We start from the raw sequence: 26,614 nt of genomic DNA, 5'->3' as shown, positions 1-26,614 counted from the left end.
ACCACTATACAAGAGTTCACTTTCCATGGATTAGTAGGGAATTTCATTGGATAGAGGAGGACCCTCGGAGGTACTACTACAATTCTTCCAGAAATAATGAGTCGATTGGTTTAGCAAGGGCTTGATAGGATCCTTCAGAGATAGCAATAACTCTAAAAGAAGCAACAACAAAAACAAACAATCCCTTGCAGGACAAGGGAAAGAGGAAGATGGTTGAAAGAAAATCCTCTTCTCATGAATGCAATGTTGGCAGCAAAAGCAAAGAGGAAGCAAAGGATGTAGAGAGCAAAGCAGAGAAAGAGAGAAAAGAAAAGATTGTGAGAAGAAGAACTGAAGTGGAAAGAGACAAAGAAGAAGATGAAGGAAGGAAAAGAGTTGAGTTGGAAGGAAGAAGAAAAGAAGCAGAAGCAAGAAGAAAAACATATGAAGGTGTGATGACAAAGGAAATAATGTCAAACCAGATTGAAGAATTGGAATGTAACAATCCTGGTTAAAATTCCGTGTAAAATATATATAAGGACATAGATTACGGGACACATATTCCAAGATGAATTGTGGTGTAAACATCCTAATGGGTGTTGATTAAGTTTATTATGGCTAAAGGAAATTGACAAAGCCAATGGAAAAGGTTTTGGAAAGGCATGAGGTATTTATTGGAATTTTATTTAGGAAAATAATTGAAAATTAGGAGAAAAGGAGGGTTAAAGGTCATAGGTTTCATGTGAGGAGTAAAATGAAGGAAAATAATGGAAAATAAAGAAAATAGAGGCCTTATTAATAAGGCTTATGGGTATTAGTGGGAAGAGTTGATCAGTTCAATTTTGGAGCTCTCTCATTATTCTTTCTCTCTCTCATACTCTTGGACACTTAGACTTTTCTTGGAGCACTCTTGGAAGGTGTGGCATACTTTGAGTTTTGGAGAAAGAAGGGAAAGGAAGAGTAGGAAAGTGCAAGAGGGCATTGGTATCAATAGTTAAAATAGGTTTTGCTTGCAGGTATCAAGTTGCATGTGTATTTTCCTCGCTAGTTTCGACATGCATGGCACATGCATGTGGTTTCTTGGTTATTATTTCTCACTGGCATGGAGGATTTCGTAGATTGATAATGGATTTTCCTACCCTTGCCATTTCCTAGTTAGCCATGGTGATTTTTAGTTTACTTCCTTTTTTTCTTTTGGTTGGTTCCTATGTTTCCTTAACTTGGGTTGAGTTATTACTTCTTGGAAGCCTTGGTTGGACAAATGCTTTAAAATCCCTGTAATGACTTGGGTTGAGTTACTAGTCCTAGAAGACTTGGTTGGACAAACGATCTTAAAGCCCTATAAAATATTGGGTTGAGTTACTAGTCCTGGAAGCCTTGGTTCGACAAATGCTTTGGAATCCCAGGAAAAGTTGTGGGTTGAGTTACTAGTCCTCAAAGCCTTGGTTGGAAAAATGCTCTGGTATCTAGGAATAAGATCTGGGTTGAGCTACTAGTTCTAGAAGCCTTGGCTGGAATAGATTCTTTGGAAGCCCTGAAATGCTTGGATGGAGACCAATTTCAAGATGTTTTTGGTGATGTCCGACTGCGTGGTAGAATCACTCTTTGATGGCTTGAGATGCATGACCTCTAGAAGCCCTAGATGAATTTTCATGGATGTGCTCTATGAGATCCCACATTCATGCTTAGAATATGGCATGAGGGTGAATGGTTGAAGAGATATTTCGCTCAGCCATTCTACGGTTGGGTGGAACGTGGGAGTCCCATCCCGGGTTTGATTTCTACTTCATCAATAAGAGGTTATTTCTCCTTATATCCTTATGAGGATTATGATGGAATATATGTGGTTTATATGTATGTGATTTAAATGATATTTATCTCCCTATGATGTTGTTTGTGTATACGTTTTATGACCGAAGCTATGTATGGATCTCATGATGTTTTTAGCTGTAAATGAATGATCAATGTATCTATGACCTAATGGATGAAATGATAGCTAATGTAATAATGAGACAATGCTTCACAACGAATCTCATATAAGTATGAGACCCCTATGCTCAGATATGTTATTTACACCTATAGGTTGCATATTTACTATGTGTTTGAGAAAATATTTTTCATGGCTAGTAGGAGTAAAGTCAAGGTCTTGAACAAGAATTTTCTTCAGTACTGTCATTTCCATGTTTCTTTACTAATTTGAAGAGATGGTTCAATTTTGGGCAGTCACCTGGGCTATGGGCTTGAAAAGGTGGCTCAAATCCTAGAGTCGCTGGCATAGCACTAACAACTTGGGTCTTTGGTCAGTGGTAGGCAAGCCCGTGAGAGTGACTATAGGGCTACAGTTGCATGCATGTGTTGTCATAGGAGAAATTTTGGGTTTAATTCATCTAAATTCTAGGTTAACTCAGGGGTTGGGCACCTACAGTGGTGGATCAGCTCTTGGGGGTCCGGAAGCACCTGAGAGACATCTCTGTGTTGTGTCTCCATAAATTCCATTTCCTTAAGGTTTCCTAGGAGGTTGAATCATATCATAGTAGCCTCTCATCACATGTTTACCTTGGTTGGCCGGTTGCTTGGGTAGATGTGGAAAGAGGGTGTTAGAGAGTGGTATCACAACGTGGTTGAGCTCTCCTTGGGTTGTGTGTTGATCATGCATTCATGTTGGTTGCATATGTGTTCTGTATGCATGTATACCATGTTCTTGTTGCATTTCCATTGTGTTAATCATGGTTGTAGTGGTGTTTCCATGTGAAGGTTGAAGGTGTCATCCTGGAGTATGTATTCCGGCGGGTATGGTTGATTATGTAGTTGGCATACATGTATGGTCTTCATTATAGTTATGCATGAATAGTAGGTAAAAAATGCCTTGTGAAGTCATGGTATGCAATTTAGGTCATCATGATGCAATTGGTTATTATGATGCTAAAGTGTTCGCTGATACAGAGCACAAGATGCAAATCATCATAATGAGGCTACAACATTGGAAATTGGGGTAAGTACAGATCATCATACAGGTATTGTATGTTTGGCATGCAAGTATGTAAGCTAAGGATTGTGATATACATTAGGTTTATGTAGATGTCTTTTGATGTTATGTTTACATTCACGATAGATGTTAGTTGATTAGTGTAGTTATATGCACATATGTCAGATAGTCAATAATAATAGTAATATGTAGTTGTATGCATTGCTATTCTTGTTTTATATTAGCTAACCTGATGATTATGTTATGTGTTGTTGACGAGTATGTTATAGGTTAATGTGTTTTTGTTATATGACAATTAGCTTGACAATTAGGCTATATGTTTTCGATGAACATGATATATAGCTTATGGTTGTTATATGCTAATAACATGATGATTCAGGTTATTTCATTAAGATCTTGATGTCATATGTATCATGCTCAGTTGGATTGGCATATGTAGATGGTTAGGGTTATGACCTTCAGGTATGAGTCAACTTATTGAGTTGCATTGTTTTTTACTAATCTAGATCGATCATACATATGTGATTTCTATCCACAACTGATAAATTCTTATGATTTTATGATGTGAATGTTTTAGTTAGTTAGTGTTATAGATATCATGATATTATTTATGTTTGAGTTGACATGTTGTAAAGTTGTATCTTGCTAACTAGATTGATTGTGTAGAAAAGATAGCCTCCCATGAGATACAATAAGGTACAAGCTTTATTATGTAATTTATTTAGTGTTTTAATATCCGATTATGTTGTCTATTTGGTGTTTGAGTGTTTTGTGTCTATTATGTCACCTATTTGATTTATTTAACATGGTATGTTTTCAAGTTGGTTGAATGTTCGATGAATTGCATAACATGAGTATGTGTTTATAAGGTTTATTTCCAAAACGATCTTGTTCTAAGAGGATTGTACTAACATATATGTGTTCAGACAGTTGATATGTACTTGCATATAGTAGGTGAAAGTTGTAGCATTGTGTCTGAGGACTATGAGTTGACTATGAATTATGGCATGATTGTTAGTCTTGGTAAAGGTTGATTTCAAATTCATAGATATGATTGTCTTGATATTTAGAAAATATGGTTGATGTCTATAAGCAATTGCAGGGTAACATGTTAGGTATTAACATGACAACGTAAAACTTGATGTGTTTATATAACTAAGAGTTTTGTAATGTGATATTACGTAGTAAGCCTCGATTGAAACAAGGTAAAAAGGGTAAAATAAAGTAATTGAATAACAATTCCTTTGACTATGTTTGGAAACCATAATTCGAAACAAATGAGTGCCTTGCATACAGGGAGTCTTCTTAAGTTTGATTTTGTGTGACATTATGTGGATATGTACTATAGTAATGAACATATACTTGAGAGGTATATCAGTCAGTCTCTAGTTCCAGGAGGAATTCTCAAGGGAATTGGAGTCCCTTTAGAGATGGTGTGTATGTGTTCAGTAGCAAGAAATGTTCTTGGCACAATAAGGTAAGGTAACCAATGTACTATCATGTTTATTTATGCACTGACAGTTATGTGTTAATGGCAGTATGATATAGGGGATTGCATGGCAAAGAGATTGCCACGAAATATTGAAGAAGGCTTAGGTTGATCTTTCCTTGGGAACCATGGGGATTCAGTCATGGTATTTTTTGTTAGTCTTGTGAATTCGGTATTTTGTGATTTATTGTGCTTGATTGATGGTTTTGTTTATGTCTAGTGTATGGCCATACCACTTTGTTTGCGGAGTAATATTGTTATTGATTTTCATGGTTTCCTTCTTCGTTGTTTCTTGTCTCGCCTTCTATGTTTTGAGTGTCTTGGGAACTGGTTGGCAAAGAGGAAAGTTGATAGAGCTCGGGGAGAGATATGTGGCACCCAATAGGTAAAGTAAGAACTCAGATGAAGCTTCATGCATGAGTAAGCATAGCGGAAGGTAATACTACAATAGTTGGTTGGATTGGTTAGGTCCATTGTGGTAAACAGATGATGGCAGTATGGACATGAGTAACGTAACCAGAAAAGGTTAACTATATGGATCTATGGTGGGAGATGTATTGGCTATGTTGGGAAATGTTGTTCTCAATGTTTTGCATGTTGTACATGAATAAAGGGAGTTATCTTAACCTTGACCTTGATATCTAGTATTTATGTTGTGATCATGATTTCTTTATGCTAATGATTATATGAATATATGTATGCATGTATGTTTTTATCTAACAACTTCATCATGGATCCTGATAGTTTTATGCTAATGTTTACGTATAGGTATGTATATGTTTGTGTATCTACGTTATTGTTAGACTGGTTCATTAGGAATCGTTCCTGTGGAGGAATGATTACTTACGTAGACAAATGACATGAGCATGTTCTTGGTGTTACTAGAGGGAAGAGTAGTAAGGAAAAATATATGAGGACAATATCATGTGGATATGAATTGCTATTGTATGTTTGTATTACACCTATGTTTATGTTATGACAGGTGATGCTGAGGGATGCATCAGAGAAATGAAAGTAGTGTGGTATTTGACATGTTGGGACAAGCATGGATAAGACACTAGAAGAATGTTTTCTCGGTAGAGAGAGTGTGATTTTGGATGTGAGGTACTATTGTTGTGCTTATGTTGTATATGTTGTAGATGTTGCATCTGTGATGACTTTGCACATGCAGTATTGTGCATATGTAGTGTGTGTACATGTTTTTTATGCAATATTATGTACAAATTGTTAGTACATATAGTATTGTATGAATGTTGTATATTCAATGCTCGATATACAGTGCGGTGTACATATTTTACTATGTGCATGATGGATATGTTGTATGCATATGGTGCCCTTCATGTGTTGGATATGTGGTGTTGTGTACAAATGATGATATGTACATGTTGGATATGCATTTCTATGTATATGTAGTGTTGCATGCATGTTGTACATGTAGTGTTATGTACATATGGTCTGGTGTGCATGATTGTAGAAGTGGTGTTGTGCGTAAGTGTTGTTGTGTACATGTCGTGCATATGGCGCTATGTATATTTCATGTTGTGTACATGTCGTGTATGTGGTACTATGTACATGTGGTATTGTGTACATTTCGTACAAGTGGTGTAGTGTACATGTGGCATTGTGTACACGTTGTGTAGGTGGGACCGTGTACATGTGATGTTTTGCACACATTGTGTAGGTGGTGTAGTGTACATATGGTACTGCGTACATGTTGTACATATAGTACTCGTGCATTTTTTAATATTGTGTCCATGTCATACATGCAATGTTGAGGGCATGTGGTACTAGGTATGTGCATTGTGTAGCTGCATGTATTATGTGGTGTTGTACATAAGTTATAGATGTATTGTTTTATGTTGTACGCTTGGTGTAGTTGTATGTATTATCTATGCACTTGATCTAGATATTGGAGGGAGGCCCCCAAGATGTAAAAAATTGAAATGGATCTTAGGGGGAGAACCGTGAGATTTGAAATTTGAAATGGAAGAATAAAAGTGGAGAACACCCAGTAAACAAAACCACAATTTTTTTTTTTGTTTATTAAAACAGATAATAGTGTAAAAGCTACATTGTGGTGAACAATCTGTCCTTTTACAAAATGTGACTTGTTACTTATAGCCTTTTCGGTTACAATACCATGGGTAAATTCCATGGGTGAATGAATACCATGGGTGGATGTCACAATACCATGGGAAAATACCATGGTTGAATGAATACCATGGGTGGATGACACTTACAATACCATGGGTTGATGCCACTTATAATACCATGGGTAAATTCCATGGGTGGATGAATAACATGGATTGATGAATACCATGGTTTGATGCCATTTTCTATTCGGATCATTCCTCCCTCCTTAAGAAGCAATGGTCCACATTGTGTGAAGTTCCCTGCTACAAAAGCTTTTTTAAATATGAAGAGCCACTTAAGAGAAGGTTTTTATGTGGTTAGCCCATAACCATGATGAATGAAGATTCGAGGATGGAGATACCCTGTAATGCTTGTGACCAACTGTGATACTAACAGTGTGTGGCCTAGAAAATGGACTTCGATGAAGTGTGGGTTTTTGGATGACCCGTAACGATGATGTTGATTTATGATGAAGTAGTAGGTGCCTACATAGCCTGGGGTGGGAGGGCACATGTCCAAAGGGAACCCACTCTAAATGATGCTCTAGATTTAAAATGGACTTAACTCAATCAATATAACTTAGAATACTTATTATAATATGCTTTTGGAAATAGAATGAACAATATGCATCTTCTCATGTGTTGGAAATCCTTATCTGGACACTCAAGAATCTCAGATTCATGCTGCAACAGTTTCGACGTCATCAAAATTATGAAAAAATAGCTGATTTGAAATCAGCGATATCTTCCACATCCGAACTCCGATTCAAAATATATATATATATATATATATATATATATATATATATATATATATATATATATATATATATATATATATATATATATATATATATATATATATATATATATTAATTGGGTGATTTTTCTAGAGGAGCTCAGATCTACAATAATTGTTCTAAAATTATTCACAAAAACTTCAAAAAATGATAGGAGATTCACCATCCATGAATTGTCATCTGAAAATTTCTGCAATACAACTGATTTTAAATTAGCGATATCTCCCTTATACGGACGCCTGTTCAGCCATTTTTGTTTTTATATTTGGGTATTTTTCGCAAAGAATCTAGAGCTAAAATTTATTTTTGTAAATTTTTCACCAAAAGTTTCATATCTAATATGAAAACTCACCACTAAAAAAAAGAATCCTACAAAAAAGATAAAAAACAAATTCTTCCTGTTGTGGAGGTAGTAGCACGTGCATGAAGTTTGTTGAAGATTGCTGTAAAAATCGGAAACTGAGATATATTTCAAACCCTCATTCCCATGGAAACATAACCAGAATCTGATACCATTGATCCAAATCTTAGGGGGAGGTCCCCAAGATCTAAAAAATTGAAATGGATCTTAGGGGGAAGCCCCCAAGATTTGAAAATTTGAAATGGAAGAATAAAAGTGGACAACACCTAGTAAACAAAACAACAATTTTTTAATTAAAATAGATAATGTTGTAAAGGCTACATTGTGGCAAACAATATTTCCTTTTGCAAAATGTGACTTGTTACTTATAGCCTTTTTGGTTACAATACCACAGGTAAATTGCATGGGTGAATGAATACCATGGGTGGATGTCACAATACCATGGGCAAATGCCATCCGTGAATGAAACCATGGGTGGATGTCACAATACCATGGTGAAATGCCATGGGTGAATGAATACCATGGGTTGATGCCACTTACAATATATGGGTGGATAGATACCATGGGTGGATGAATACCATGGGTTGATGCCCATTTCTATTTGGATGAGCACTAGATGTAGGCATATGTATTCTATTGTATACACTAGGTGTAGGTGTATGTGTTGTATTTCAAGTGTAGATGTTTGTATTGTGTGATGCACTAGATGTAGGTGTATGTATTATATTGTATACACTGGGTTTAGGGGTATGTGTTGTATGTCAGATGTAGGTGCATGTATTTCATGGAGTTGTATGTCGTATGTGGTCATATGTGTGTGATGCACACCATGTATATGTCCACCTGGTAGAGGAGAAGGCACTGAGTGTTTGTCGAGTGTGGTAATTGATCCGATCTTCATATGAAATAATAACAAAGGAAGAAGTAATGATCGATTAATGGATACGTATCGATATATTATTTCAATTTTATTATGGATGTGATTTATGATTCTAGTGTATGATGATTACATGTGAATTATGATTTTTGTTTATGATATTTACATGTGATTTATGATTTTGATGGTTATGTTTTGAGCTAACCTGATGTGATATTTTTATACATGTTGATTTGGTCAAATATGTTAGTTTGACGTGTTGTGATGGGAAGCGAACATGATTACAACTACACCTTATTGATGAGCTACCAATGAGGTATGATTTGAATTGATTTCAATTTATTTTTAATGTAATGTAAATTATGTCCTTGGTATAGGAATATATGAACATTCTCGGCTAGGTCATTGAAATCGAATGCAAGAATTTTCAACAACAAAAGGAATTGGAAAATGTTGCAGTATGCTAGTAAACCATTCAAGAACAAGGCCATTGTGGGACATTAGTACCCAATACTATCCATTGATTTCCATGAGCATGTTATGACTGTTATGATGGTTTTGAGGTAGGAATATGCCTTTCTTTTTGTATCTTCCGATGCAAGGAAGACTTTGCAAGGGATGGACTTCCCGAGATAGGGATACTAGCAGAAATTGGAAGGTGATTTCCTGCATGGAAGTATTTGACGGGATTGCCCGAGGGACTGTGTTGCAGAGAAGGGAAGATAGGGGATCGACTTGTTTTGGTCATTAGAATTGCTTGATGGAATCAGATGCACATTGGGAGTTGTTGGTCACATTAATTTTTGATTAATTCAAACAACTAAGTGCTACATAAATTTTCAACCCAGGGAAGTTTTCTTATTTCAGAGGAAACTACACACTATATGTGCTCAATCCTAAAAGCAATAAAAGTTGTAGTAATAAGTATACTAGTCACACCTTGCTCTAAGAAAACTGAAGCTCTACTCTAATTTACAACAAAAACAATCTATTGCAGACAATTATCAAAGAATGATTGATTTCATTAAAAAGAGCAATCTAATAAAAGTAGTCAATCTACAAAGGAAAGCACTAGCTAAGATGTAACAAAGAATAGGACCCTATTCCCTAAGCAGGAATCTTCAACACCTGTTTCTAATTATTATTATTTCCAACTCACTCAGTAAACTTAATTTCCAATAAAGCACTCATGGATTAACTGTAAATGAGTTCGAGAAAGCAATGTATCAATCAATTGGAAAAATAGAGTTTAGCAATAATGCATAACCAACATTCAGTAAACAGAACTTTAACAAGGTATGGATAGAAAACACACTTAAAACGTGCAGAAATGTAATGGGTGAATCTTGTGATGAAGGTGGGCCCTGTCCTTCTCACAAGATTCCCTAGGAAATAGGAACTAGAAAGAAATGCTCAGAACAGTATTTTATTCATCCATCAATATGTCATGTTACAAAAAGATTCTAGTTCTATCCCTTGAGCTAAACCTTCCCGCGGTCTATCCATCCCCCTCTAATGTAGATGTCTCCTCTTTTTAAATAGGAGACATCTATTACAATTGATTACATTGTAACTCCTATCTTTAACCCAATATACCAAAATAGAGTAATCAGTTTTCCCATTAACAAAATGTTGTTACAATGGTTATGGTAATGCTGACTTTGGAATGTGGTCATTAAAGCCTGTGTAGTAGCTCCTTCGATTATCTTCTTCTATTGCTGTTGAATCTAGAATGAAAATCACGGTTGTTTCAGCAACGAGATTTGCGCATTGTTCTAACTGTTACAACAACATAACCTGTAATGATAATTTTGCAGTCTCCAGGCTGTTTCAGCAACGTAGACTACAATGATACTGTTTCAGCAACTATCCGATTCAATTATTAACTATGAAGGTAATGTAATTATATGTAAAATAAATTAAACGTATAGTAATGAGAATAAATAATTTATACCTTTGGAAAAAATGATTAAAGTAATAACATGGAATTTAAATATAGGTTGAAAAAGGATGACATAATAACATAATATATGGTCAAAACGGGACAATGTAGGGTACTAACATCCCCCCCAACTGAAAGGGTTGCATGTCCTCATGCAACTCTACTCTGAATTTGAGTCCGAGTACTGGGCCTTGCAGTGCAAATTACTTAGGTAGTAAGTATAGAAGGTGCTATCAGCCAGATCTCTGAAGCCATAAAGATTCTGTAATCTCTACCATGCTGCTACTTCCTCCTTTTTGGACAACCTGTAATGAGCCCTATACTCTTGTGCTGGCATCCATGGAAGAGGAAAATGAAAATGATATCCTACCCATTTTTAGGCACACTGTTGAATGCATTTGACATAGTTAGCCATGAAATTGTTGCTTTAACATTAAGAAGACTAAAGGGATGATACTCCTGCCTCTCCTTAGAAGATTGTTGCCAAAGTAAGTTGTTTGCTTGTAAGGTAAGAGCTCCCTTAACTTTAACATAATGTTGACAGTCTTTTAAGACTATTGTTTGTAATTTTCTGATGTGTTCACTCATTCCTGGTTCCTTCAAAAACTTACAATATTCAGCAATGAAAATCACAGGATTCTATGGCCCGGATCGAATCCACAGAAGAAGATTATCTTCATTATGCCTTGCTAAAAGGAAGGCATTCTGTGACGTGAGCTGATTGGCAAGGAAAGAGACAAAGGCCCTGATCTGAATATCACCCACCATAGGGTTCAGATTGAGCTTCCTATCGTCAGGGATGGATTCATTATGGAAATACAACTCACAGAGTAAATTTTGTTCACTCGTAGATGCCTCTGTGAAAGTTTTCACAAACTATTCAGGTGCAGATACCTCGTGAGGTCTCCCATCTCTAATTGCCTTTATTTGGAAGAACGCTAAGTGTTCTGCAAGAAAAAGAGAGTAATTGGAGGATGGTTTCCTGGTGGCCAGTAATATTTGAACCAATTCAAACATGAGAAGCAATCTAGTTTTTAGCAGTTTATTCTCCTTGTTCTGGGCACAATATTGTTGGAGCACCTATTCCAAAACTTCCCAGTTTGAATATATATGATTTTTCCACAATGATTTATGTTCCTGCAAGATCCTTTCTTACAACATAACATATCCTTTCTTCCATTTATCCATTTGTGCTTGAGTGCTCCTGGTCTGAGTGAAGGCAGTTTTCGTAGGCCGAGGCTCAATCTGAGTAAACACAGTTTTTGTAGACTGAGGTACAGGACTTTCAGTTTTAAAAATCACAGTAGGCCGAGGTATTTGTGGTTTAACCTCTTTTTTCATAAAATTTGAAGGCCCTCTTGGGTCCTGTGTAACTATAGGGTGTTCCTCTTTAATTGCAGCAAAAGTAGATGTAGGGTGGCTCCAGGCAGTGGAATTTCAACTATTTTATAACTGGCTTGATGGTAAATATTACCACATTGGCTGCACATATATTTGTTATATCGGTCTTTCTCTATACTCTTCTTAGCTCCAGATGCTGCATGCGCTAAAGTGTACAAATTAAGTTCTACGTCATAGGCTTCCCTTGCCATTATTAATTCTTTCTTATAAGCTTCAAGTTCTAATTTTAGAAACTCGTTTTCCTGTAGAAGGGAAGCCAAGGTGACTGGGCTTTGTGTAGCAGTCGCAGTCTCAGTAGCTGATTCTAGTGAATGAATGGCCTATTGTTCCATAGCAGCTACATCATTTACAGCCTTAGCAGGTGGTTCTTGTGTGGAAACTGTTGAATCATTAGCTGTTTCTGTAATAGCTACATTATTTGCAGCATCATGAGCATCCAGATTTTACATATCAGCATATGGTTCTTGTGTGCAAGCTGTTGACTCAGTAGTTGGTTCTTGTGTAACAACTATAGTTTGTGCAACATCCTGGCTGTCTATGTTTTGTTCATCGGCAGGTGGTTCTTATGTGGAAATTGTTGAATCAATAGCTGGTTCTTATGGGGCAGCTACATCTTGGTCGTATATTTTATGTTCATCAGCAGGTGGTTCTTATGTGGCAACTACTGAATCAGTAGCTAGTTCTTGTGGGGTAGCTATATCTTGGTTGTCTATTTTCTGTTCATCAACAGGTGGTTCTTGTGTCGCAACTACTGAATCAGTAGCTAGTTCCTATGGAGAAGCTACATGCTGTACATCATCTTGGGTATCTAAATTTGGTGAATCAGCGGCTGGTTCTTATGTGGCAGCTGCTGAATCAGTAGCAGGTTCTTGTGTGGCAGCTACATTTTCTGAAAGGAATGATGTCACAAAATCCTGGGCATCTTGCACTTCATTGCTCGAGGGTGAGATAGGTAAAGATTCAGGGAATTGGGACTGTGGTGGTGTATGGGGTTTTATGCTAACAGGTGGGAAATTTGGGATGGTAGTAACAATTGTTGCTTCAGTAGACGTCCTCATTCGTCTTCGAGGTAAAAAGGTAGGTAAAGTAGTGATTTTTCTTTTATGAGTAGGTTTCTTTAGAGGAGGAGGGTCATCAAGGATGGTGGCTTCTTTGGTTGAGGCCCTTGTTCGTCTTTTTGGTAAGGAAGCAGCCTTATCTTTCCTTTTTATTTTTAGCTTAGAAATGGGAAGGTTATCTTCAGAATCATCACTAGGAATGTGGACAGTGGGACTAGATGATTCTCCTAAATTATGGGATGGAGTTGATGTGGTGGAAGGGTCAATTAGGTTGGCTGATGCCGTTGGTGGGATTTTTCGGGGATCAGGAATAGTCCTTGGTTGTTGTTTGAAAGGATTTTTAACTTGCTAAGGGATTTTAAAAGTTTGTTGGGGACTTTCAGGAGCTGGTTGGGGCACTTCGGGAGTTTTAGCAGGTTCTTAGGGAATTTCAGCTGTTTCTTGAGGAATTTCATTAGCTTCTTGAGGTTCTAGGGGTGGATTGTTAAGAGGGGGAGGATTCTATTGAGACAACCCCCTCTAAATTAATAGCTCGACAAAACGATGATGGGTGAGGGAAAGGAGTGGGTATTTTACATGCATACAGTAATGTGACATATTCTTTAGACACCCAAGTAGATAATATGGCATATTTAATAGTCGACCATGTCTCAAATGATTTAACAAGACAAAAGCATGCTGATAGACTACCTGGTAGCAACATTCGCAGGTGAGATAGTGCTTGATGAATTCCACAACCATCAGCCATGGAGGTGGTAATGAATGAAGTGCAACACGCCTGCCTTTTGGCTCGAACTGCTCTCCCGGCGAAAGAAAATCTTGTTGTGCATTCAAAATGATGTGTTTACGACTAAACCATTGAGTTCCAGCCGCCGGTAGGCCTGAAACCTATGCTATATCATACTCTAAGACTGGAATTTGAACTCCTTGAATAGTAGAGTATCCATCCCATAGAATATGTGCAAATTCAAGGACTTGTTGTGGATCAAATCCCTGGAGCCTCTAAAAATAATCTGCCCAACTTGCCTGCGGAAAAATCTAATATACCTCTAGGTGTAATTCTAATAAAGCTATGGAGCCAGGTTCATGTCGAATAGCAGGTCCTCCCATAGTTACCAACTTCAGTAAAATGCACATTAACAAACCGAGTTATAGCACCCAAGATAGAGTAAACTTTGCAAATGAGATCATGGAATAATAGGACAGAGACAGGGTGATAACACGTAATCATGGGTAAAAAAACGACGGAGAGAGTGTTGTGAAATGATGGCATGTGATTTCGATATTCCCACCAACTAATGTACGGAGATCATGGTAATAATGTCATGATCTTCTCATTTAACTATAGTTTAATAATATTTACACATAACAAACACATACCTCATGTTTACATTTGATTGATATTCGGAAAATATAATATACATTGCTAATAGATCATCAATGGTTATGGAAGAGGGTTTTGATATATGAGGGTAATTATATGAAAGGCCTGTATAATCATAGGAGAAGGCAGTGGAAGAACAGAGTTATAAGAATAATGAAATAGGTGATTCTTACAATGGAAAGTAATGTATGATAATTCCTTGAGGAGAAATGGTGTTTCAACAATAGGGAAGATGGGTAAAACTTGGTGTTTCAGCAATGGGAAAATGGATGGAAGATGGTATTTCAACAACGGGGAAAGTAAAAAATGTTTCTATAAATGGGAAAAATAGGGAAAATGTTGCTGAAAAATAACGGGGGACATAGGGAGGGGAAAAAGGGCAAAATAATCAAAATGGGGGAATGAGTTTGTGAATTGGAATGACATGATAATGCTTCACAAAATGAAGCTTAAATCTACTTGCAGTGAGATTGTTCTTTTCCATCAGCCCCTCTTACATCTAAGATCTACAAAATAATCAATTGTAACATGCCAACCCTTGACAGGGATTATTCGTTAAGAAATCTAATCTAATACTTAAAAATATAATGTAGAAATTAATAGCAATGAGGGGCAGCAAGTTCCCCCAAGAAAGGATAATGTGAATGTGCCATGGAAGTGGCCTTAAAGTCCTTTTCGGAAATGGGTTGTTGGTACAAACGAAGTTGATGACCATTTACCAATAATGGTGTCCTAGAATCATCAATTATTAGGAGCTTTACTGTTCCATTGGGGAAAACAATATCTACTTCATAAGGTCCCAACCATCCTGTACGTAGTTTCCCTTGAAAATTTTCAAACCGAGAATCATACAATAAAGCCCAATTAACTTTTTGGAACTGCTTATGCTTGATGGTTTTGTCATGCCACCTTGTTCTTTTTTGTTGGATCATAGTTGTTTGGTGAATGGCATCTAACCTCTTTTCATCCAATTCCTGAAGCTGTTGCAACCTTGTTGTTTGTGCATCAGTCAAATCAAGGTTAACAGCTAAAGCAGTTCTTAAAGTTTTAATCTCAAATTCCATAGGAAAAACAACACTTTTACCATAAACCAATTCATAGGGTGAAAATATTGTAGTGTTCCTCCAAGTAGTTCCGTAATCCCATAGTGCTACAGGGAGCCTTTGAGACCAATCCTTCCTATTCTCCATAACTGTTTTTTTTAGAATGGCTTCTATAACTTTGTTTGTAATCTCCACCTACACATTAGCTTGGGGGTGGTATGGTGTAGTCATTCTATGATGAATATGATATTTTTGAAGGGTGGCTTTAAAACCATGAGAATTGAAATGAGGTCCTCCATCTGTAACTAGATCTCTAGGTACTCCAAATCTGACAAAGATTTCCTCAAATAGAATAGCCAGAATAGATTCTTCATTAGCTCTAATGAGTGCTTTGGCCTCCACCCATTTAGTCATATAATCTTTAAAAGCTAATATGTAAACTCTTTGATTGGATGGAGGATTAATGGGCCCTACAAAATATAGAGCCCATCTTTCAAAGCGTTCAAGTATTACCGGGGATTCAATGGCATTTCATCTTTATGATTTGGTTGACCCATCCTCTGATAGCTGTCACAGGCTCGAACATATTTCTTCGCATCCTGGAAGAGTGAGGGCCAATAATAATCCATTCTGTGAATTTTATGTGCTATTCTCTTATCAGCAAAATGCTCTCCACAAGGGTCATCATGACAAGCTTTCAATATATCATAAACCTCATCTTCTCTAATGCATCTCTGGATTTCATGATCAAGTCCTGTATAGAAAAGCCACCCACTTATCTAGCTATACCGAACACTTTGTTGAATGATATTTCTTTTCTCTCGATGTGATAGGTGTGATGGTAACTTACCTACAACCAGATAATTGGCAATGTCTGCAAACCAAGGTGAGTGAACAGATACTGCAAATAAATACTCATCAGGAAAGGAATCATCTACTGGAGTATTATCATCAGCTTTTAACCGAGAAAGGAAATCAACAACTACATTTTCTTTAGCTGGTCGATCTACAATTGTGATATCAAATTCTTGCAATAATAATAACCACCTGGTAACTCGGGAATTTGTGATGGATTTGTTCATTAAGTACTTAATAGCCGAGTGGTCAGTATGGACAAAAGTAGAGTAGCCGGTGATCTAATGTCAAAACTTGTTAATAGCATAAATAACTGCTAAGAATTCCTTTTTAGTAACTATGTAATTAAGCTCAGCAGGAGTCATATTCTTACTAATAAAATAGATAGCATAAGGAAGATGGTTTTCCTCTTGTCCTAAGATAGCTCCAATTGCAGTATCTGAAGCATCGAAGGATATATGAAAGGTAAGTGCCCAATAAGGTACCCTTAAAATAGGAGTTGTGGATAGCTGATGCTTGAGTTCATCAAATGCTTTCTGGCAAAGAACAGTCCACTTAAGTTCAGCAATTTTCATAAGTAACACAAACAAAGGAGAAGTTATTTTAGAATTTTTTTTAATAAATCTTCTATAGTATCCAACATGTCCTAAAAAACTTCTTACATCAGTTTGTGTTCTAGGAATAGGAAGATTCTGAATTACCTATATTTTCGATGGATCTAGCTGAATTCCTTGAAATGAAATAAAATGTCGAAGTACAATTCACTCATTCATCATCATATGACATTTTTCAGTGCTTAAGGAAAGGTGAGCTTGTACACAATGTTTAAGTACTTTTTAAAGGTCTTGCAATGCATCTTCAAAAGACACACCATAAGGGGTGAAATCATCCATAAATATCTCCATGGAGTCATTAATCATATCAGAAAAGATTCCTATCACTGCTCTTTGGAAAGTTGTTGGAGCATTACATAGTCCAAATGGGAGAACTCTATAGGCAAAAGTTCCTGAGGGACTAGTAAAAGTGGTCTTATCCTGGTCCTCGGGTGCAATATTGATTTGATTGTACCCACTAAAACCATCTAAAAAGGAGAATAATTTTTTTCTTTACAAACTATCTAGTACCTAATCAATGAGTGGCAAGGGAAAGTGATCATTTTGAGTTGCTTTGTTTAAGGCTCTATAATCTACACATACTCTCCATTTTCCATTTTTCTTAGGTATTATAACCACTGAAAAAACCCATTCATTGTCAGATATAGGATATATAAACCTTGAATTAAGTAATTTTTGAAGTTCTTTTTTGACAGTTTCCCTTAAATTGGGATTCATTCGTCGCTGGGATTGACAGATTGGTTGGAAACCTTCCTTAATATAGATACGATGAGTACATAATCAGGATAGATTCCCTTCATATCTGTATAATCCCATACAAATGCTTTCTTATTTTCACGAAGTAGCTTCATTAATTGTTGTGTTTCAGCACCTGTTAAATTCAGGTTTATATTCAATGTTTTTCTAGGTTCGATTTCTACTGTTATGCTTTTAGAGGAGATGGTGGTTGATGTTTGAGGTAGATCTTCAGATTTAAGCTTTTCCTGGGTATCAGATTTCAAAATTGCAATCAAGTGGTTGTCTGTTTCAGCATTGACCAAGGAAGGTTCACAAATAAAATTATTAGTTACTTCATCCTCAGTGGTATCTTTAAGACTTAAAGCTTGTCCGATAGTCAAAATAGGTTGGGTAGCATCATAATCATATTCCAACCATACAGAATTATCATTATTAATCATAGGTATGGCATGAGGGTAAAGGGGAAGCTGCTTGGTTTCACACCCATTAGAAATTGTCATTGAACCAGATCTACAGCTGATAAAGGCATCGACTGTGGCTAACTAGGGCCTTCCTAGAATTAGAGATTGTCCCCCCAACTTTGTTTTAGTCTATAATACCACAAACTCAGCTAGGTAATTCCAGGAGTCAACTGAAATGATGAGGTCTTCAATGACTCCTTTTGTTTGATTGTATAATGGTCAGCTAATTCTAGAATGGTTGGTGTCTCTTTGATCACATTTTTCAGCTGTAATAGTTATGCAGTTTCCAGAGTCGTAATGTTTATAGCAGCTGATGAGCCCCAATTTTGGTACAATTTGGGCTCATTTTGGCCTATTCTTCTTGCTCAAACCATTCATTTTTATTGTTTATGCATACACTTCTTAGTTTATTCATGTTGTTTGTAGGAGAAAGGATAGGCACTTTATCTACGTAGCTAATGCAATGTGATTCCAGGTTTTGGCATTAAAAGGGAGCAAAAGACAACGAAAAGGTGGCAAGGAGACAACGAGTTGGCACTGCTGACGTAAGGAGAGGTTGTCCACGGTCTTGGGGGACATTCCTCGTGATCCTCACCAAGAACTCCGAGCCCCACTCCATCCTCCCTCCGAGCTTAATACACGGCCAGCTGTTCTACAGGAACAGCAGTTCAAAACTGCTCTACAGGAAACAGCATTTATGACCATCCTACAGGATCAGCAGTTAAACTCTAGATTAAACAGCCGAGCTCCTAGAATCATGGATACTTGTTGGATCATCGTTTTGTATAAGTATAGAGGCCTTAGCCTTGGTTAGGTTGTTGAAACTCTCGTATCACTATTGTAATTTTGGAGCACAACTCAAGTTTCATTCTCTTTTGTAAGCCAATTTGGCATGTTATCAGATTATGAATAAAGAAGGCCACTTTTGAGTTAGTTCTGAGTCTTCTCAAGGAGCTATAGCTCTCAGGTTAGGGCCCAACCTGAGAGCCATAGACCTCCTCAGTGTTGTAATGCATTTACAATTAGGTCCAGCACCTGAGTTTGTTTAGTTTCCTATGCAATTCGGATTTCCAGCTTGTTAGTTTAATTGTTTTCATTAGCATAGATAGGACTGGTATGATGCTTTGCTTTCAGTATTCAAGTTTGATAGGTTGGTAGAATAAATCTCTTGGAGCTCCAACAAAAACAGGTTGTAAAGGCTCACTGCCATCTCACTGTTTGGGATTGGGGTGTAGACCATGATCAGCCACCAAAAAGAACAGTAGTCGTTTCATCTCCACGCAAGTTGCCACATGAACGTTTTTCATTAAGGATTTATTCATACATTCTCGACATTGATCCATACTGCACTCTCACGCATTAGTTTTATTGCTTGGTTTCCCTTTAGGATTTATAGGTTTCATGGCATAATAGGTTAATGAATTCCTTGTTTTCATGCACAGGTCATTTGTTTTATTTACACTGCTTTTGCTCAAGCGATTTCCTTTGTCGTTTTCTTCATCCACCTGCAAGTTCTATTCACCCTCTATCTCACTCACGTGCCCTCCAACTCTCTCATTTCACGTACAGCTCCATCTCCTTCACTCTCGTTGATTCCACCCTTCCAAAACATCAACCCATTGCATGCACCCTTCCTTCGTCTGACTTGCCATTTCCTAAGACATCATTAGGTCCATCTCCATCTCCCTTAGCCTCCCACACCACTCCAACACTCCATCAACTACTAAAAACCTCCACGGCCAACCATCCTGTAGACGTGCACAACCATCCTGTAGAAAACAGAGTATCCTGTAGGATCCCCTGCAGCCTTCCTGTAGGAGGCCATTCACTTCGTTGCCGAGCTTCTGAACGTGAGGGACCTCTGTGGATGGGTGCTAAGGATCCTTAGGAACCTCTCCTAGCCTCCCCAACCTATCCCACACTTTCCTTCCTTCTCCATCCCACCTGCACAATCAAACCCTAATTAGGCCAAGTTCACACTCATTCCACACACCTAAAGGAAAAACACAAAAACACATTTCTCATGATGCAAGTAGCTTAGACCCATGCATTTACACTTGTTAGAGGTAATGACAGCATTCATAGGAGTTGCATCCACATTCTTTGCATTATAGAAGATAGACTAGTTAAATTAGGGTTTCATGGATTTACATGCTTTTGATTCAGTTTGTCAAGCAACGTAGCCTTCCTTTGAGTTAGCTTTCGTCCATCATTGATAAAGCTTCTTCTGTGAGCCTATAGAAGTTGGCTTAAGCCCTAGCGGACTTGTGCCAGCTGACCAAGTGACAGCTGCGACAAGGGCTAGTACTTGTGCATACAGCACCGTCGCTTCCAAGTTTGTACGAACTACCGGGTTGATAAAATTAAGAGACAGGAAGCCCCAGGAGTTGTAGCATTATTGCTACAATACTGGAGCTCACCATCTTTTTGGCGCCGTTGCCGGGGAAGCGGCAAAGTATTGGTGATTGTTGCTATTCTTCTATTTTCTACTACAACCTTCTTCTAAGTAGTTTATTTCATTTCCATTATGCAATTTCATTTATGCAAAAGTAGATTAGCCTTTCTTGCTTTCCTAGATTAGTATTTCCCGCTTTCATAGATTAGCATTTCCTGCTTTCCTAGAATAGCCTTTCAATTCCGCATTTCAATTCTGCAAGCGTAGATTAGTGTTTCAATTTCGCAAGTGTAGCCTGGCATTTCATTCTTGCAATTTCATTTGAGCAAAATAGATTAGTCCTTTCCTTCTTTCCTTTCAATTTCGCAAAATAGTTAGTTGCAGTTCAATCTATTTCATGCTTTGTAGGAGTAGAGATAAGTTAGAAAAATGATTGCACAACACCCCCACTGCTTCACACAGCCAACGTTCTTCTTCGATGGCTGTGATGAAAGGACCCCTGGGTGGACATCAAGACATATCTGAAGAATCTCTAGGGGAGAAGAAAAAGAAACATTCCTCTGAAGCAAATGGCTACAAGTAGAGATGTTGGGAGCAACATCTTGTCCAAAGATGAATTTGAAAATCAGATCAAAGATTTCAAGAGTGATATGAGGCAGTTTCTTGCCATGCAACTGGATACCTTGCGGATCCAGAAGAAGCAAGAGGAAGCCAAGAGGGCTTTGGTCATTTTTTGTCCTAGGTTCCTTAAAAAGCATCCTAGGAACGAGTGTCCAATGCACTCCCTAGAAGTGTGTTTCAGCTGTGAGGAATACCATCCTATAGATCAGTGCCCTCCCTTGCCCAGAATCGAAGCTACATATCAAAGAGCCAAGAGAGCCACTGAATCACTCTGTTATATGAACCAAAGGAGGCCACATGGACCCATACCCTACCAGCAGGAACTACAAGGGACACCTGAGACCTATTATGACCCTTACCAAGCCACCTTCATGCCTTCTTGGGGTCCCCCTGCTCATCCTTCCTAGTCTACACCTCCTCCTTGGTCATATCCTCCTTGTTCCTTCACAGATCCATATTATGCCCAACCAGTTGCTCATTCATTTCACTCTTATGCTCAGCCACAGCCTCAGTGGAATGCACCTTATCAGGAGTGGAGACCTCAGTACAACTCTCATCCCGCTCATTTTCCTCCACCACCTGCTCATCCACAACCATCGCCTCCTCCTCCACCAAGGCAACCCCAAATGCCTACCCAACCACAATGCCATCCATCTCCATCTCAATTTCACACCTCCACTCAGCTACCCGTACCTCCATTTCCAAAACCATGCAATGGAGCAGCTCAACCCAATTGCAAATTTGGGGCACAGCATGTGCAAATGATTCCTCGTGAGCTCAATGATGTTCACCGAAGCTCAGGAGAAGTAATGCAAAAAAGAGATCATCTTAAAAGCATTGAAGGACCAAAAGCAAAAGAAGATTCAAAAGAGGAGATCAAAGAACCATGGGCTGCACTTGATGAAGAAAAGAGATCAGAATCAGAGATCGAGAAAGCTTCCTCATGGTCACCATCAAATCCTCCATGTACTCAAGATAAAGATCAACAAAAAGAGGAAGATCGGAAGGTCATGATAGAAGGTGACATGAAGAATGATCCAGATCAGCAAAAGGACCAAGGATATCAAAGCTATATTGAGACATGGTTCCAAACAGTCACTAAGTTGCAGCAGTACTCTCTTCCTCATCTATGTTTGATCCATTCAAAGTCAGATCATCTTGACTCCGAAATCTGGATCGTTGTCAAAGCATGCATTCCGAGCCTTCACATCATTTTGTCTCTAATCTCGATGTACACATGGCTCCATTGGAAGTATTCTTATACTTGAAAGGAATTTTGTTTTTCAAGTAGGGTAGGGTAGAAAAAAGAAAAAAAGAGAAAAAAAAAAAAGGAAAAAATGAAAAAAAAGGAAAATAGAAATCTAAGGTGAAAACCTCCTTGGAGGCGCCTTAGATTGGCTCATTGATTGAAAACCTCCATGAGGCGGTCAATGGGTTGAAAAAAAAGAGAAAAGAGAGTAAGATCTTTGGGTGAAAACCTCTCTGAGGCGCCCAAGGCAGGCAGTAGGGGTGAAAACCTCATTGAGGCGCTCCTATTGTCTTTCGAAAAAGAAAAGAGAGAAAAATAAAGATCCTTGGGTGAAAACCTCTCTGAGGCGCCCAAGGCAGGCAGTAGGGGTGAAAACCTCATTGAGGCGCTCCTATTGTCTTTCTAAAAAAAAAAAAAAAAAAAAAGAAAAAAAAAAGAAAAAAGAAAGAAAACAGGAAAAAGCAATCAGCACAATAAAAGGTTTGCATGCAGATGTTCTATGGAGGAGAAGAAGCCTCTCCACTCCAAGCCAGGGGCCTTCATCATGCTAGCAAAGGATGTCATCAGCACCTCCTCCAAGAACAGTAATGTTTTTTTAAGGTATGTGCAATTATTATCATGCTTTGGATCTTCTACAGGAGGATACAGTTTTTCTACAGGAACAGACAGTCCTCCTACAGGAAGACGCGGATCTTCTACAGGAAAATGCCAAATTTCTACAGGAAACTTTGTGTTCTACAGGAAACTTCCTGTAGAAGGTTACGATGGCTGAAATGTGTTTCAAATGAAGATCTAGCGACTGAGGAGTGGATTTAATGCATGCATGCCAATGATGGCACCCCTGAACATTGCCATTATCGTCCTCCACCATCCTCGTCGCCATGCAACCAAGATCCCTGCAGCAGCACAACAAAGTAATCAGTTCTCGTGAGGAAGCATCTGTCAAAGAAAAACTAAGCACCGAGAACCATACCACATCCACGTTGATACATCAGAAGCGCTGGGATCGTGATCGAGAAGCCAGAACCGCCAGCATGCAGCATACACCCGAGGAGAAAGAACGGTGACAAGACCCCTCGCGGGGATCCTGTAACAGTTCAACCTGCTCAAGTGAAGACCGTTCACAGCATCGCCATCTGAGATCAAACACGGGCGCATGAACGCAGAACCATTCACTCCATCGCCAGCATCCTGTAACCACGAGCCTACAGGAATGTGCAGCCACAGGCGGCAGGTAGATCCATCGCTCAAAAAAACTGGAAACCATGTGCAGCCGCGCGCAGGTAAGTGTTCTAATCCTTCTCTCCATCAAACTGCATGATTATTACTTCGATTTGTTTTGCATGGCATAAAGGTGAATGGTTAAGCGGCCTAAAGGCCAGTGATTGGCCACGTCGGTTAGTAAAGGGTTAGTCAGAGGACGAGGTGGCAGCCACGACGAAAGAAACACGCAGCAAGCACGTGAAGATCAGTCCCGTCAACCGAGAAGTGAAGTTTAACCGAAAAGGGCGGCGGCAGATCTGTGGGAATGAATGCGGCAACAAACGAATGTGCAGGCGGATGATGGGTGACGTCACCCAACGGTCCGGCGGGGACAGCTCACCCCTGCGCCACGAGCTGCGCTGATTCAAAATCTAATCGGCTCGATTAAGCGTGTATCTCCATCAACCTCACTTCAAAACTTGAGTAGATCCTCTGCTTACCTCTGCATGTTGATACGCCGAGCTCTTGGCTACCTGAACGCTGGTAAAGCACCTCTCGACTACCAGCCAACTAAAGCTCTTCCCGAAGCCTGCGCACTGCTCCTACAGGAACAGTTTCTACAGGAACGCCGTCCTACAGGAACGCGGCTCTACAGGAAGGTGAAGTCTTCACGTAAAAAAAAAGGTGGCAGAAAAGAGGTAACCCTGCAACTCCTTCCGCAATTGGTTTTTTAAAGGTGGCAAGGCCATTAGTCACAGTGTGGTCATAAAGAATTGGATTGCCGTGCCTATACTATCGCTCCTACAGGATAGCTGTATAATCAAACTGTGGTCTGAAAATTCATTGCATGTTCTGTCTTTAAGACCGAATTTCCTGTGTATCCACCACCTCTGGTATAAACCACTGTGTTCATCATGCCTGGCGGGTTTATCAGGCGAGAGCCCACTAATTCAAATGCATTAAGGAGAAACCCGGCAGTGGTTGAGCTCTTCACTAGAGCACAATGGATGCCTTTTTGTGATAAGCTACGAGGCTACGATGATGAAGTAGCCGAGGAATTCTTGCAGGCCTTGAAGCCTAAATCCCTGACACTGGCCACGGTAAGCTTCCGAGGCCTCAGCCTCCAACTCACCCCAGAGCACATCAGTCGAGTCACGGAACTGCCCATGGGTCTGTCGTGGGATAAAGAAGAGCGGAAGCAGAGCCAGCAAGCAAAGAAGGAGTTCTTCCCGCCCGAAGAATCATTCACAGAGGACAAGAATGGGGTGAAAAGGACCAGCCTGTCACCACCGTGGCACGAAGTCAGTTTTCAAATTATGAAATATATCACCTGTGAGGGTCGTTACAGCATCATATATGCGTATCACTTCAGGCTGCTCAACGAACTACGACACCAGATTGACCTCCCTACAGCACAGAGGCTGAGCATTCCTTACTTTTTACTGCAGTCCTTGATAGAGTGCTCTACAAAGCTCAAGGACGGAATCCCTGATCAGATAGCCCATCATGGGCTGATAAAATTGCTCGTGGAGGATGCTCTCCGCTCATATAAAGTCCCCCTCGCATGGGAATCATTTAGGAACTTAACAAGAGAAGGGGACATAAAAATGTTGCTTGGAGAGACAAGGTCCTCTAGCGGTGAAGAAGAAGAGCCCGTAGCCAAGAGTAAGAAAGGGAAAAGAAAAAAGGCCCCGACTCCATCACAGAAGAAAGAATGAAAAGAGAAGGAGGAGGGAGAGGATGACAAAGCAAAAGAAGACACCCCCATCCTGTCAGCAAGGGAACAGAGGTTGAAAAGCAGGGCAGTCAAAACTGAGGTGGTCCCTGCCAGCCCAAGCACCTCGTCAGCTCCTGCAGGCAAAACCAAAAGCAAAATCCATGCAGCCAAGAAAGAAAAGGTGGCGGAAGTTGCATCTACAGGAACGCAAGCGTAGGCTTCTATAGGAAGCCCGAAAACACAAAAACAGGCTTCTACAGGAAGCCCGAAATCAAAGACAAAGGCTTCTACAGGAAGCCCGAAGATCAGTAAGGAGCAGGCTTCTACGGGAAGCCCAAGAGCAACAACCAAGGCTTCTACAGGAAGCCCGAAAATCATTGGAGGACAGGCTTCTACAGGAGGCCCAAAAACGGAGAAAGAGGCTTCTACAGGAAGCCCGAAAGTGCAACCCCGGGTTTCTACAGGAAGCCCGAAGACAGAGACAGGGGCTTCTACAAGAAGCCCAAGATTGGAAAGAGGGGCTTCTACAAGAGGCCCGAAGGTCATTGAGAAACAACCTCCTATAGAGAGTCCGAAGACAAAGAAAGAGTCTTCTACAGGAAGCCCGGAAGCAGGCAAAGCAGGGTCTTCCACAAGAAGCCCGAAATCTAAAAAGGAGAGGCCTTCTACAAGGAGCTCCGAGAGAGCAAATCGCAAGAAAGAGAAGGCTGGAATTCTTGAGAAGGAGGCAGCAGTGGCACTGGCTGCCCTCAGCACACCTCCAAAACCGAAAGAGAAAAGGGAGAGGGAGACCCCTCTACCACCTGAAGTCAGGAGGAGCAAAAGGATGACCACGGGCAAGCCACAGCCTCCACCCAGCAGCCAAACCACTTCAGGGGATGTACCTACTTCACCTAGTCCAAGGACCCCCTTTAAAACATCAGCCACCCCAGAAAAGGGGAGCCCAAAAATAACCTCCTGGACTCGAAAGATAGGCCAGTCACCTTCCGAAGCCCGACTCAAGGAAATGGAAAAGGGGAAGGAAGCGTCACCTTCATCACCACCAGGGGCAGAGAAGGCAGGGCCATCAAAAGCAGAAAAGAAAGAGCCTGTTCCGGTCCCGAGTCCTCAGCCAAGGACGAGAAGCAGGAGCAAGGTTGCTCAAGGATGAGCAAATGGTTCAGCTGGGGGGTGATGATGAGCCCCAATTTTGGTACAATTTGGGCTCATTTTGGCCTATTCTTCTTGCTCAAACCATTCATTTTTATTGTTTATGCATACACTTCTTAGTTTATTCATGTTGTTTGTAGGAGAAAGGATAGGCACTTTA

Source organism: Pinus tabuliformis, chromosome 2_2 (assembly GCF_031772625.1).
Source record: "Pinus tabuliformis cultivar Carrire ecotype Pingquan chromosome 2_2, CPIR1, whole genome shotgun sequence".
NCBI lineage: Eukaryota > Viridiplantae > Streptophyta > Pinopsida > Pinales > Pinaceae > Pinus > Pinus tabuliformis.
This window is presented reverse-complemented; position numbering follows the sequence as displayed.